This window comes from Cupressus sempervirens, chromosome 1 (assembly GCF_028749045.1).
Source record: "Cupressus sempervirens isolate cs-2001-9-10 chromosome 1, ASM2874904v1, whole genome shotgun sequence".
In the NCBI taxonomy this organism is placed as follows: Eukaryota; Viridiplantae; Streptophyta; class Pinopsida; order Cupressales; family Cupressaceae; genus Cupressus; species Cupressus sempervirens.
The window spans coordinates 362,454,835-362,470,540 of record NC_143118.1 but is presented as its reverse complement, the minus strand read 5'-3'; the positions used below and the strand labels follow the sequence as shown (position 1 = coordinate 362,470,540).

General features: G+C 38.1%; 1 protein-coding gene across 2 annotated transcripts in view; it reads right to left on the bottom strand.

Annotated features, from left to right (window-relative positions):
* ABCI11 (non-intrinsic ABC protein 14) overlaps positions 1-15,706 on the bottom strand; it is a 275,549-nt gene that overhangs the window by 80,728 nt on the left and 179,115 nt on the right. The gene's annotated exons all lie outside the window — the stretch shown is intronic.

The following is a 15,706-nucleotide window of genomic DNA, read 5'->3' as shown; positions in this document are numbered from 1 at the left end:
GTACAAGGAATCCAGCAACAAGAAAAAATTCCACTTTTGAAAATAAAACATGACCATAAGTCGCATCTTTCTATTGATTTATCAGATCGCCACTCTGTACTGTCATTATCCTCCATATTTACACCCATGTTTTGAAGGTGCCAAAAATAAAAATTCTATCTGCATTTGGTAGCTATAATAAGTAGCTTTCCATATCTTGCATAATGACCACACCCAAATAAACTAAGTTTCCATCTTACAACTCAAGAGTCAAGATCATACTTGTAAAGACTTTGAATTCTGCTTTTTCTTTCATTTTGCACATTAAATCATGCAAATATTACAAGCCAGACTCAGATATGTATTGGCCAATAGATATACTACAAGAGTAAAGAACAACCTTGCATAAAATTCAGATTTCAACAATTAACTATGATCAACATGCTGCCCAAGCAAAGCGATCAAGCCAGAAACATGTCAAACTGGGCGTTTTCCATACACATACACTATTATATTTTTTATCAAAAGAAATTGGTCAGCTTTTATTGCCAGTTCTTGTTCACATGCATCAAATTTATGTTATTTAGTATTAGGTACTCTTGAAAATTCAAATGTGCCTCATATTAGGAATTGTTGTATCGTAGGTTAGTGCGTGATTTGTGGTAGATTGATAAGATTCCAGTTCAAGTAAAAAGGGTATCTAAAATGCAGAGGTGAGTTGGCAGAGCATAGGGCAAGTATTTAAATATGATCTATGAACATTGAGGTCTATCTTGTAGTTCACAACATTGAGACAAGAACCATCAGCTGCCCATACATCCACTCAAAATGCATCCAAATCCAGTGCCTATGAGCAAGTCATTGATACATGTAAAATCTGAAAATATCAAAAAATTAAAAACAAAGTTAGATAAGAAAAGTGTTTGAGTGGTTAGCAGTGAGGTCTTCTGGTTTTTGTCACATTCATCCCAACTTTGTCTAGAAATGAACCCACTCTCATTTGAGCACACGATGGCTGAGTCCCCTTACATGTTGGTTTCATTGGGTCTTGCAAGTTTTCATACCCAATTTTGGCCTTGTACCTATTGATGTGAGCTTTGTAACCACTCCAACATGCAGAATAAAATACTAAGTATTCTACCCTCTTTTCAACAAGGAATCTCCAAATGCTAAACAATATGACAATTGTGTGATCAAAAGCAGCCCTAAGGTTTACAATTCAAAAATGGGACTTTATGTTGGGTACAACTCAGTTTTATGGTGTGATATGGTGGTAATCATGTGGACACTTACACTATTCTTTCATGGAAATCTATAAGCTTTTGAAACGATGAAATTTTTGCAATACAAGCACTTCAACTAATCCTAACAATGGCTTTGAAATAAAATGCAAAAGAGCTAAGGTTTAGAAATCTAATAGACTTCTACCAATGTGAGAGATTATTAATGATAAAGTGAAACCAAACCAAACTTTGTTTCACCAAGTAGAACAACTATGAAGGTTAATCCAAATCTTTGAAGATGTATGAATGATTTTCAAATCACTCATGCGCATAAACTCAAGAAGACATGCAAATCAATGAGCATAAATTAATTGAAATTATGCCTTGCAAAAAGTCAACCTAACCTTACACCACAACTTCCAATCAACAAGTAACAAAAGGTATCAATATACAAGGTTTCACCAGTGATCAATAACAATTTCTTTCATTCAACCACTCAACATAAACAAATTCTAATTGAGGAATTGGTAACCATGTCACATGCCAAAATAACACAAGAATTCACCAAGCTTCAATAAATTTGCAATTGCTTCAGTATTATTTCGGCAACAATTTTACAAAAGTCTCCCTTACAAATGAAATGAGCAAACTTTATATAGGGCTCTCAATTACAACAAATGGCCTAGATTAATTCAAGATTAACGACCAAGATAATTCAAAGCAACCTTAATTAGTGTTTCCTATAACTACCACACGACTACTAAATGTTGGCCAATGAAAAAATTACATTGGTTTGAAATGCATATCCTTTTGAGGATGAACAAATGAGAAAATTCATTGTGGTAATACATTAAATGCTTTCCACATGTTGAACTGCGGATGAATTCGATTAGATGAACTTGTATGTGTCAACTTGGAATAACTTGATTGGTTTAAGATGAGTGAATGCCACTTCAGCAAGCACATCCTTACCCAAGATGCTCAAAGAAAAGATATCTCTTAATACTCCACATTTGGCCTTCATTTGATTGTGATGATTCATATTCCCAAATTGCTTAGTCTTCATGAATTTTTAATCTCTTCATTTTAATCTTCTCCTTTAATCCTTCTTGTCTTGATATCTTGACTTTCTTGTTGTGGTTGGGTCCTTCATATTGATTCTGGATTTCCAAAGAAAATTCCAGATTATAATAATCTTATCCATTTGTAGAACTTGTTCGTTTTCCTTGTTCTTTGAATTCCTCTTGATGTAAGTCTTGTCCTCAAAGTCCTTCTTGTCTTGCTATCTCCTTCATGATGAATTAATCGTTATTATATGCTATCACAATTCCTCCTCTTATTATTGTTATCTACCAAAAATGCACCCTGTTAAGTTTGTAGAAAACTTAACCTTTTGGAGTAACATGGAAACATTCCAGGGTTGTGGGTGAACCGTAGCTGGAACGAATCTTCGGATTCTAGACCGGCTTCCTATCTGGTATATCACTTTATACTACTGAAACTGAACTTCTGATGGAGGAAAAGGGTAGAAGGATAACAGAAAAAGGAAATTTAAAACCTAAGGGGTGATGCACCAGAAAAGTATCCTGGATATCTAACACATAAGCAACACCATGAAACAGCAATAACAAAACTCCCTTGCACAACTCAATAATCAGAATCCTTGCAAAAGCTAATAAGAGGGCTAAAATAATAGTTTCGAAAAGGAGAATAGGTTACTCACAATCCAAAAAAAAAAAACTGCTTTGTAACACACTTTCAACTTGCAAAAGCTGAAACCATCTTGTAGAAGGCATCACATGACACACAAATACAGAAAAAAGGAGAAGGCATAAGCTGAAATCAATGCCCAAAAGTGCTGCAGATCTGTATATATCTCTGAATAATGGGTTACAAAAATGATCCCTGCTCCTGTCAAGAAGTCTGAAAAACTTACAAAAAACAGGCCAAGCAGAGAAAAAGAAGAACCTCTACAAAATGAACCCTCAACTCATAGATATCCACCCTCCTCTCAACTGCATTTTGAGAGTCATAAATGCTGGGTCGGATTCCACCCCAAATGCCAAACTTGAGTCTTCTCAAAGACTCCAAAAGGTGTCCAAAATCCCCCCAAAGGGCAAGCTCTGATAATATCACCAATTGCCCCATAAATGTAGTCATATCACCTGCCAGACCCCAAAAGTCCTCAAAAAGCAGTAACTTCTTGCCTTCAAGACAAAATCCTCACCTTTATGACTCAACACTTAGTTATAATGACTTGTAAAATATCTGTTTTCACCTTTTGAAAAGAAAATTTTTTTTTTTTTTTGCATAATAATATCTATTAAATGATTTATATTTCTTAAATAAAATATAAGGCACTTAATATTTATTAAATAATAGTTTATTATAAGCTAATTTATTCTTCTATTTTAATAAATATTAATTATTATCTTGTATAAAATATTAAGTGATACTACTTTAATCATTTAATATCTTATTAGAATAATTAATATTTATTAGAAATTGCAAACCCATAGAGTGGGCGTCAAAGCTTAGGAATTGCAAAATAAATGATACAAGGCAGGAAGCCCCTTAGACGTGTCATACAAAGCACGATCCCTAAAACAGATGTCATATTTTCTTCATTTTGACATCATTGCAATTGCAAAAAAGAGGAGCCACGGGCTGAGGAAAGAGGAGGGTTTGAAGAAAAAACCAAGCTTCCTGTGCCTTCTTTCCATCTAGATCTTTGCATTTTCACTGTCTCCCTTGCTGTAGCATGCCGCCATGGAAGAGATCTGCGCTCTCTCAGACACTGGGAGATATCTTGGAAATCTCTGCATCTTTTCGTGCTTGGAGGATGTCATAGCGTATCTCTCAGACCTGGGCATAAAAAACGCATGACTTTCTTGGGCTTTCGACCAGCGTTTGGGAGCTATTTCTTACGGCTGGAACCACACTTTGTTTTGGGTATCTTGTAGCTGGGCTCTGCTGGCCGGATTCTTCATTCTGATCACGCATTTGTTTTCATTTTACTTTGGGTGACTGCACTGAACCCTTCAAAACCTGGACGTGGGTTTTACTATGGATTATAACAGCAAGTGAGTTCCTTTTGCTGGTCTTGAACCCTGCACCTTACTGTATAATATATCCAGTATAAATTTTTTGTTGTATTTTGAGACGACATGCATTACTGCATACGGGGTTTTGGCAATCTATAACCATATTGCATTTGTCTGCTTGCTGCTGGTTAGAATTAGTGATATCCTCCTTCATCATAAATTGTGTAGCTGTCATTGGATCATGGCATTGTTTACTGTTTGCTGTCCACTTCATATTTTCTCTATACTATTTCTATGTAAGTCGTAACAAGCCATCAAATGACATTTAATTTTCTCCACAAATAATATAGATCCTCCATCCCCCTTTAATTGCAGGATATATGTATGCTGAAACGATGAACTCCTGTCTTCTTGCACTGTAGCTGTACATCCTTTTGCTGAATACATCAGTTTTCGGAGCTCCTTGTAAACACATTTCAGTAGCATGTTTTATATTTACAATCAAAACTCCATGATTCTTAGCATTGCTTGAAGTATTTCTGTTGATTACCTTTCATGCTTTTCGGCAGTAAGTTATGCATCTGTGAATTGTAATGTCAATCATAATTATCTGCTGTAGCCTTTTTGTGCACCCTGTAGCACATCATTTATGAGGTTCGAGCACGGGCTCGTGACACTCATGGATTATCTCTCCGGGATGTGCATCTGAACATTTAGAGTACTGTTTTTTGAGATCAATATGCTTGTGCTTGGTTACAATGAAAGGTTTCATATCAGAGAACAATATGTCCCTTTAACATCATACTTCCTGATTTTTACACTGAAGCATTTAGAAGTTATTCTATTGTTTTTACACGTATTCAGGATAGGAATCATATAGTATTTGTGGGTACCAAGTTGGTAATAACCAGTCATTGCTTGGATCGTTTAAGATCTAACCCCATCTTTTCCCATGCAGAAGGAAGAACATCACGGAGCTATCAGGTCGAGAGCTGGACCAGGAGCGGCAACAAGATCGAATAACTAGTCAAAGGCTGAAAGGTAATGGCTGGTTACCTCTGACTCTACTCCCCTATGCTGTATTTTTCTTATTTTCAATGTGTAGAAGTAGTAGTCAGACTCACGGCTTGTGTGAGATTTCCATTTCGAGCATTTTCATATTCATTCATTTTATGTAAATATCAGTTGTCTTTCAAAAATGAAAATACAAGGACATTTATATTCTTTTGGTACATAATGAATAACATTCGTGCACCTTTGATTACTTGCTCTTATACTAAAAATTTTACAAGTGTGCGAAATTTTAGTAACAATTATCACCTTCCTTGAAGCCTTCGTATTGTTCGAGCTGTGATATCCTTCCTTCTTCATATCCTTCCAATGGTTCATCCTTCAACCTTAATCCTCGAACTTTCTTTCCTTGATGCATTCTCTTGAACATCAATGTGCACTGATCCTTGCACAAGAAAAGAAAATACTTACATTAAGTTTTATGAAGCAAAATTGAAAATAATTTAACACGTTTTCATGAAAATACTTCTTTTCTAAAGAATGTGATTTTAACTCTCAATTCATGATCCTGATTTTACAAATAATTCTCACAAACATAAGGAATTTTGCACATGAATGCTAAAAATTGGTATTTAATTCTGGAAAATTCTCCCCTTTTCAAGGAAATTTTGACCAGGCTTGCTAGGGTTTGCCAACGACTTCCCCTGTCCTCTAGAAATCTGATTTTGGATCTGCATTTCAATCTTATCTAGTTCGCCTTCTTGCTGGGAACCCTGAATTTTTGCCCTCTAATGGAAGATTTCTGTTTTGTTTCTGATATTTGCCTTCTCTTATAGAAACTCACCTTGATGTTGAGATGTTAGCCCAGATCTGGAAATTTCACCCCTCTCATGAATTTGAATTTCTTTGGCCAAAATCAGACTTTTGCTTCCTCCTTAAATTCAATATGCCAAGCCTTAAAGGATTTTTGGATTTCTAACCTTGCTTGATGGTTTAAATCAGCTTCTTGAGGTCTAATTCTCCCTTTATCTTGCTCAAACCGAAACCACCTCTTTCTCTGCTTGTAACTTGTTTGATTTTTTTTAAATTGTCTTTGAGTTGCAAACATGATCTCTCCTTTATACACACCCAGCCAAGGGTCGCATCTCTTGCTGTTTTGGCTGACCACATGAATTAATTTGAATTTTCATTTTAATTGGTGTGATTTCAACAATGATTTTCTCCTTACTTATCTTTCCCCTGAAAGAGTGGAAATTTGACCCACAATGAAACTTTAGCATGGAAATTCTTAGTCAAAGATGAAATTCCACTCTTGATTCTCATTTTACCTTGTAAGTTTTCCCATCAAGTGGAAAATCGACCATGGCCTTGAAGATTTTAAAGAGGGTGGAATTTCATGGTTCACTATGAAATTCCAATCTTCACTTTTCTTTTAATTTTCAATTGATTTTCTCACAATTTCATAGGGTGGAAAAACAATGCTTAAAAGAAGATTTCACTTTTCTTCCGTCTTTCATCAATATTTTATCTCTAGGAATGAAAATTTGAGAAGTACAAGGAAATTTTGATTTCCATCTTGTCACGGGTGGAAATTCATGGTTGATCATGAAATTCCACTTTTCTCCACTAGTTTTACTTTGAAAATTCCTCAATACCAAAAAAATCAAACATGACCATTAAGTTTCCTGAACTTAGCTTACCTAAGATAATGACCAACGTGGTTTTGATAGATCATTTAAATTCAAGTCTACAAACCTAATGAAAATTCTGATCAAATCAAACATTACAAACAAACTACAAACTTAAACCTTGGACCGAAAGAGGAATCCCACACAAGCCTTGAATCTATAACATTGCGATCAAACTACCAACCCAAAGAAAAAGTGGGTGTTCTCACTCGCAATGGGGCAATGTACGAAAAGGTCACAACAATACACAAGTTGGAAGGCCAAAAATATTTGTAAGAGTCACCAAGGTTCGTGTCTTATAGAATGCTCGATCACGTATCCCCATATTAAGTTGAAGCAGAATGGAAGAAAATTGAAAAAACTATTGCTTTGTGCAAGTTTCCCCCTTTTTAGCTACCTAAGTTTTGCAAAACTTCAAGCCTATCCAGAATGTATCCTATAATCCTTCAAACGCTTTCCTCATTCCTTCTTTTGAATTGAACCAAATTTACCATTTGTAAAATTTCCAACCTACTTAGGTTGTATCATGTATGTCCCTAAACCTCTACCACATCCTTCTCCCTTCATTTATTCTAGCGAGATTTCCTTCATGGAATTCCAAGCTCATAAAGGTTATATCCTTCAAAACCCTAAACATTCACCACATCCTTCTCCCTTTATTTTTTTTCCTGGTACTTCATCTACCAATTTTCAATCCAATGAGTGATACATCCTTCAAACATTTAAACCTCCACCATATCTTTCTCCCCTAATTTTTTTGGTTAAGACTTCCAATATGGAATTCCAAAACTTATAATGGATGTATGCACCTTATCACAGAAGCCCTAGAATATTCACTTTACCCCAAAATCCTTTCCACAATATCTAGTACACCAACAACTCTACCAACATATCAGTCTATCACAAGTTTCTGCAAAAATTATGTTACATCCCATATTTTGTCTAAATTTAAAATGTTCTATACAGCCGATGAGTTTTCATGTGAATTGGATACAATTGGTTAAATCAATTATTCGTTATGATTTCATATGAATTAGAATGTTAGTTACTCATTGTGATCTCATATGAATTGCAAATTGTTAGTTAATATGGTTATTTGTTATGGTAAATTTAACTGCATTTGTATGATTTGGGAAATATGTTTACACCATGCTATTCCTCCTTGCAAGAGCATAGTGAGTGTGCGGGGGGTGAAGCATTGGTAGAAAGGGAATAGGGCATGTAATGTTCCCATTATAAAATAAATCATTTATCAAACTACTGTTAATGGGCCGATTGATTTAATATATCTCGGAACCATTTTTATTTTGTTTCCATAGGTAGTTTGGCCGTCAGCTATCTTTGTACACCCTTAGAAGGTTTTTCCGACAGGTATTTAAGCACAGCTTGTAGGTAGTAGTAGGTATGCTTTCGGATTATTTCTATGTACTGCAAATTCTTTTTGGAGTTCTAGATTGTTCGCAATTTTGGAAGTGAAGGATCTTCCCTATTTGGCTCCTGTTGTTTCAGTGGGATTCAACCCTCACCCTATTCCGTTGTTGCATGTAATACTTCACATGGATCTGGCAAATCGGAGCACTATTATCTTGCGAATTGGTAAAGTCATTACATGTAATTTGATCAAATTCTCTTGTGTTGAATGAATAAGGTATTTCATAGAACGTTCTGTGCTCTCCTACATTTTATGTCCATTTTGTTGTCTGCAAACTCCGTACTTCACCCATACAGCATCCACCCTCTTTTGTATGGTATCCATCACTATCACCATACGGCCCTATTTATCCCACCATACGGCCTTCTTGTTTCAATGTCTACACCCACAGTACAGCTTTCCACATTCCCCTTCATCCACTGTACGGCCATAGCTGCTCCCGGTACCACCACCTTTCGTCACTGTATGACATACTTGTTACCCCACACTCCACCGTACGGCCTATACCATATGGCCCTTGGTAACTAACTGTACAGCTGGTCAATTGCCACCGTATGGTCACACAGTAACCCCATTCCAATCAGTACGCCTTCTGCTCCGTGCATACTCAATCACATCCGTACAGCCATTCTTGTTTCCTGTAACTCGTTCAATTTGGAGTTACTACAGAACATTAAAGTGGTATCAAAGCTTCGATCCTGCCAACCTGTGGACAATCAATGAGAGTTTATAGCCGAAAAAGGACGCATTTTGTTCAAATAATGGTTGCGAACCAAAACACTTAGTTGTCGAACTCGTGGCACTACTGAGAGAACTTGCCAGGAATCAAGCACAGATCACTGATACTCAGCGACTCATGGAAGAGACTCTCAAGAAATTGGCAAACAATAAAATATCCAAAGAACAAAATGCTCACAGCGCAAACTCGGTTTCGGGTGAATAAAACCCTCATCCAACATGCTCTCGACCTTCCATGTTGTCTCTTCCCCCATGGACGGAGGCACCACACGGAGGGAAACAACCAACCTTTGAAGAGATGAAAGAATAACTGAGATAAGACTGGAAGAATGCGAATTTTGAGGAAGATATATCCTACAAAGATTACACAGACCTGAGAATGAGATATTTGGGAGGTGGAAACCAATGATACTTTAACAATAATCTAAGAAGAAAGTTGAGTAAAGTAAATTTGTCTCCATTTAACAGATCTGGATCCATATCTGTGCAAGTGTGGGTAATGAAGGTCGATACTTCCAGCTTAATCCCATCCCAAAAGAAGAAGTTAAATTTGCAGCGCTCGACATGGAGGGAGTTGCGCATGAATGGTGGCATCATGACACCATCACATTGGACCATGATCAAATAAATGCTTATGTGGAATTCACTGAGAGATTGATAGATCGATTTGATGGTAAAGATCTGGAACTCAATTTCAAAGATTCGACACAACTGAGACAAATTGGATCAGTCAACCAGTACATTGCGAAATTTTAGAAACTCTCTATTTTGGTCACGAACATTTCTGAAAGGAAACGAGTAGTGTTCTTCATGGACGGACTGACAAAACCACTGAAAGGTTGCGCAAAGGGGTTCAATCCTACCACCCTGTCAGAGGCCATTAAGAAGGCACAAAGTATGGCATCATCATCAATATCATCCTTGCCAAGTTACTCACATTCCAAAATGCTGGTATTTCCAAGGGATAGAGATAATAAACCTCTACCCAAGAAGCCACTGTTAGACGAAGCTACCAGACAAGAGCTCCGAAGGAAGAAACTATGGTTCAATTGCAAGGGACCTTGGGAACTAGGCCAGGGATGCCTCGGAAAAGGGAAGATCCATTATATTGAGATTGTGTTTGATGATGAGGATGAACAGGAAGAAATACTTGTCGAAGACAACCAACATCACGACGACACCAGCATGGTTAGTTTGAACTATACGGAAAGAATTGCAGCGTTGGTACGATGCGGAGGAACTATCGCCCTAGCCGATAGCCCAAGGTGTACAATGTTTCGTGTACGAGAAACCTTCGAGGACAAAAAGTCATGGTGATGCTCAAGAGCGGAGCTACGCTAAACTTCATAAACTCCTCTCTTGTGAAACGAAGAGGTCTATCTACGGAGATGCACGTAGAATTTTAGGTCAAGGTTGTCGGAGGGACCCTCCTGCCCTGCACACACCTTGTTCCACAGCTACATATCACAATGGCAAATCACACGATGACCAAGGATTTCTTCATAGTGGACCTTGATGATATGGAGGTTATTCTAGGCATACAGTGGATGGAAACACTTGATGAATACACTCAAAGTTTCAAAACGGATGGACATCATTTTGTTATCGATGGAAAAAACGTTGTTCTCTGCGGAATAGAAAATAAAGGTCTGAAGGAAGTTTCTACACATAAGATGGACGCAATTTTTTGACATGATGACGTATGGGTTGCACATTCTTTTGTCTTGACGAGACCTATAAAGACGCAACAGACACCTTTCAGGATGATGATCTCCAAAATATTTTATGTAAATATGATAAAGTTTTCATTGACATTCCTCCTGGCATACCACCTCATCAAGGTTTTGAACATACTATTGAGTTGGAAACTGGAGCCAAGCTAGTCATAACCACACCCTACCATAATCCCAAGAAATTCAAAGATGAGATTGAAAAGACTATTCAGGAACTACAGGATAAAGGATGGATCCGTCCCAGTTTTAGCCCCTTTGCATCATCAGTAGTATTAGTCAAGAAGGACAGGACGATGTGCTTGTGTGTGGACTACCGTGCATTGAACAAAAAAATAATAAAGAATAGATATCCCATTCCAAAGATAGATGAGTTGCTACATTCCAAGCTTGCATGAATCGCATCAAAAAAAAATTGCGTAAGTACTTATTGGTATTTTTTGATGATCTTATTATTTATAGCAAGACATGGGAGCACCTAAAGCATCTAGATGAAGTCCTAAGGATCATGGAGGAGCAGTCTTTGTTCGCCAAGCAATCCAAGTGTGAATTCGGTATGATAGAAATATTGTACCTGGGGCATGTATTCAGTAAATATGGAGTTCGAGTTCATCAAGAGAAAATTCAAGCTATCCTTGATTGGCCTTCCCAGAAATCACTCACGGATTTGCGAGGGTTTTTCGGATTATATAGTTATTACTAGAGGTTCGTTAAAGGATTCTCTCAGCTCAATGCACCCTTAATGGATCTGACAAGGGGTCTTTCCAGTGGAACGAAAAGGCACAACTCACTTTTGATAAACTAAAAGAGGCAATGAGCACTTGTCCCATACTTGCATTACCAAATTTCACTCGACCATTCATTCTGGAGTGCGATGCATCAGGAGAAGGCATTGGTGCGGTACTAATGTAGGATAGACACACCATAGTTTATGAGAGCAAGAAGCTTAGAAAAATCGAACGCTTATATTCCATCTATGACAAAGAAATGTTGGCCATCGTATACGCACTAACCAAGTTTCGGCAGTATCTGGTGGGTGCCAAGCTTGTCATCTGTATGGATCACAACAGTTTGAGATATTTTCTGCAACAACGGGACTTGAATGAGAGGCAACAAAAAAGGGTAAGCAAGGTCCAGGCTTTTGATTTTGACATTGAATGTGTGAAAGGATAGAGCAATGTGGTTGCAGATGCCTTGTCCAGGAAACCCTCCATCTGCTCACTAAACCAGATTTCAACTGACTGGAAGGCACATTTGTTGGTAGAATATTCTAAACACACATTTGCCTGTGAGCTAATGGATGGCACAATACCACGTATCACATGTTCATCAGGAAGGCACCATTCAAAGCTCTATATAGGCACGAACCCCTCTCCTTCATTCATAGAGTACTGGGAGACAGTCGCGCACCAAGGGAGAGGAACTGGCATCAGGAGGGACAGGACATCCTATGATACCTGAAGGAAAGCTTACAATGGACACAAAATCAACAAAAGATGTACGTCGAGAGACACCGAATGGAGAGGATTTTTGAAGTAGGGGACTTGGTTTATCTCAGGCTCCAACCATATTGACAATCCTCATTGATGGAAAGGGGAAAAGAAAATTTAAAGCCACGATTTTATGGCCCATATCGCATAGTCTGTCGCATTGGTGAAGTTGCTTACGAGCTGGAACTTTCGGAAGGAAGCCGTATTCATAACGTTTTTCATGTTTCATGCCTAAAGAAGGTCGGAGGGTAGAACGTCACGGTAGCCATAGACCTTCCACCACTCAATGAAGAAGGAAAGCTCATATTGGAACCAGCTAAGATTATCGAAGTACATGAGAAGACTCTGCGGAACCGCATGGTAAAGAAATACTTGGTGCATTTTAAACACTTTCCATTGGACGATGAGATGTGGGAGGGCAATCACATTCTCCAGCATCCGGCATTGCATTTGCTTGAGAAAAGAAAAATTTGGGATGGGAGGACTGTAATGTACCCGTTATAAAATAAATCATTTATCAAACTATTGTTAATGGGCTGATTGATTTAACATATCTTGAACCCATTTTTATTGTGTTTCCATAGGTAGTTTGGTCGTTGGCTATCTTTGTACACCCTATGAAGATTTTCCTGACAGGTATTTAAGAACAACTTGTAGGTAGTAGTAGGTATGCTTTTGGATTATTTCTATGTACTGCGAATTCCTGTTGTAATTCTGGATTGTTCGCCATTTCGAAAGTGAAAGATCTTCCCTATTTGGCTCCTACGGTATCGGTGGGATTCAACCCTCACCCTATTCCGTTGTTGCATGTAATACTTCGCTCAGATCTAGAAAATCAGAGCACTATTATCTTGCAAATTGGTAAAGTCATTATGTGTAATTTGATCAAATTCTCATGTTGAATGAATAAGGTATTTCATAGAACATTTTGTGCCCTCTTGCATTTTCTGTCCATTCTATTCTCTGCAAGCTCTGTACTTCATCCCATACAGCATCCACCCTCTTCTGTACAGTATCCATCACTATCACTATACGGCCCTCTTTATCCCACCGTACATCCTTCTTGTTTCAGTGTCTACACCCATTGTATGGCTTTCCACATCCCCCTTCATCCACTATACGGCCATAGCTGCTCCCCATACCACCACCTTTCATCACTATAGAACATACTTGTTGCCCCACACTCCACCATACGGCTTATATAGTACAGCCCTTGGTAACTAACCATACGGCCCTTGATAACTAACCGTATGGCTGTTCAATTGCCATTGTACAATCACATAGTAACCCCATTCCAGTCCGTACGGCCTTCTAGTCCGTGCATACCTAGTCACATCCATACGGCCATCCTGGTTTCTTGTAACTCGTTCAATTTGGAGTTATTACAAAACATTAAAGTTGTAATATCCCTAATTTTACTAAATAATAATATTTTGTTATGTGGCCGAGAATCAATGTTTTTAATCTCTCGGGCCCATCCTTTATTTTTAGTACTTGTCAGCTTATTGCGATTTTGTAATCCTTCGGGAAGTTTCCCCAAAGCCCTTTATAAGGTCTTCTTGTAAGTTGCTTTAGGCATGCGATTTGGATTATTTTCTTTGTACTGCGAATTCCAATTGGAGTTCTCTATTGTTCGCCATTTCTGAAATGAAAGATCTTCCCTACTTGGCTTTACAGTTTGGTGGGATTCAACCCTCACCCTATTCCATTGCCTCTAATACTTGGTTCGATTTAACAAATCAGAGCACCATCTTTGTTTGTGAGTGTTAATTGGAGAATATCGGTACTCAATATCTATTCATGCTTGGCATTTATTTGATGGATTTGTGTTATAATATTATCTACATGAGTTTGTATGCTCTTTCCAATTTCTGTACAATACCCGACATACTCCTCCATCCACCTCTCTCTCCAATCGTACTCCTCCATCCGTACTCCTTCCTCCATCTGTCGTACTACCTCCATCCGTACTCCATCCATCCATACTTCCCCCATCATCTTCCATACTACCTCCTTCCATCGGTACTCCTCCCTCCATCCACTGTACTACCCCCTCCATTTGTACTCCTCCCAACATCCATCATTCGTACCACACCCTTCCGTACTCCTCCATACACTTCCATATTACACATTTCATACACCATACATTTCCATTCCCTTCGTACTTCAATTTTGATCTTCCACTACCAACCACCATACTAGGGTCCTCTTCACCATACGTACACCACAGTTCATATATCCCTCCATATTCACAAAAATTTTGACGAACAATCTTGTATCCACCGCCTCTTTGTCCAAACTAGGGACATTACAGTGGTATCAGAGCTTGTGATTCTACCAGCTTGTTGGGAGAATGGACAACTTTGACTTTGATTACACTATGGTTTAGTTTCCATCCGATTGGAGGGCACATTTGTTAGTCGAATACTCCAAGAATCCTTTTGTGTGCCAACTGTTGGATGGTCAAGTGCAGGATGACAGGTACAAGGTGGTTGGCGATGTCATTTACCACAAAGACAGAATCTATTTGGTACCCGAATTGAAGATGAAGGAAATGATTACGGAAGAAGGTACTTGCATAAATAACATTAAACCAATGCTCAACGATCAACTTGATGGAACTTTGGGTTCTACCAGCGACCCTTCGAATAAGAAAGCTCTACTGGTAGTTGTTCAGGCTCCTGGTGATGCGGATTCGATCAAGGATTATTTGCAAGAGCAATCTTTACAGTTGGCCGATTATGAAATCTATTCCCCAATGGCAATCATGATGGATTACACAGATGAATTTCAAGTCTGGGATCTTGGTGACTCAGGATGGAACAATATTTATATCAGAGTGGCGCAGCGGAGCCTAAATAATGGTCCACTCATCTCAATTGAATTCAATTATGCACATGTGATCCTGAAGGTTTGGGATCCTGGAGTTTGCATATTGCTTGAGGACAAGCAATCTTTGGCTAGCGAGGATTTGTATTATTCCCAATTTTATTAAATAATAATATTTTGTTATGTGGTCTGTTTTCAATCTCTCGGGCCCACCCTTTATTTTTAGTACTTGTTGGCTTATTGCCCTTTTGTAATCCTTTGGGAAGTTTCCCAGAAGCCCTTTTATAAAGCCGCCTTGTAAGTTGTTTTAGGCATGTGATTTGGATTATTTTCTTTATACTGCGAATTCCTATTGGAGTTCTCTATTGCTCGCCATTTCGGAAGTGAAAGATCTTCCCTACTTGGCTGTCTGGTTTCGGTGGGATTCAACCCTCACCCGATTTCATTGCCTCTAATACTTTATTTGGATTTGACAAATCAAAGCACCATCTTTGTTTGTGAGTGTTAATTGGAGAATATCAGTACTCAATATCTATTCATGC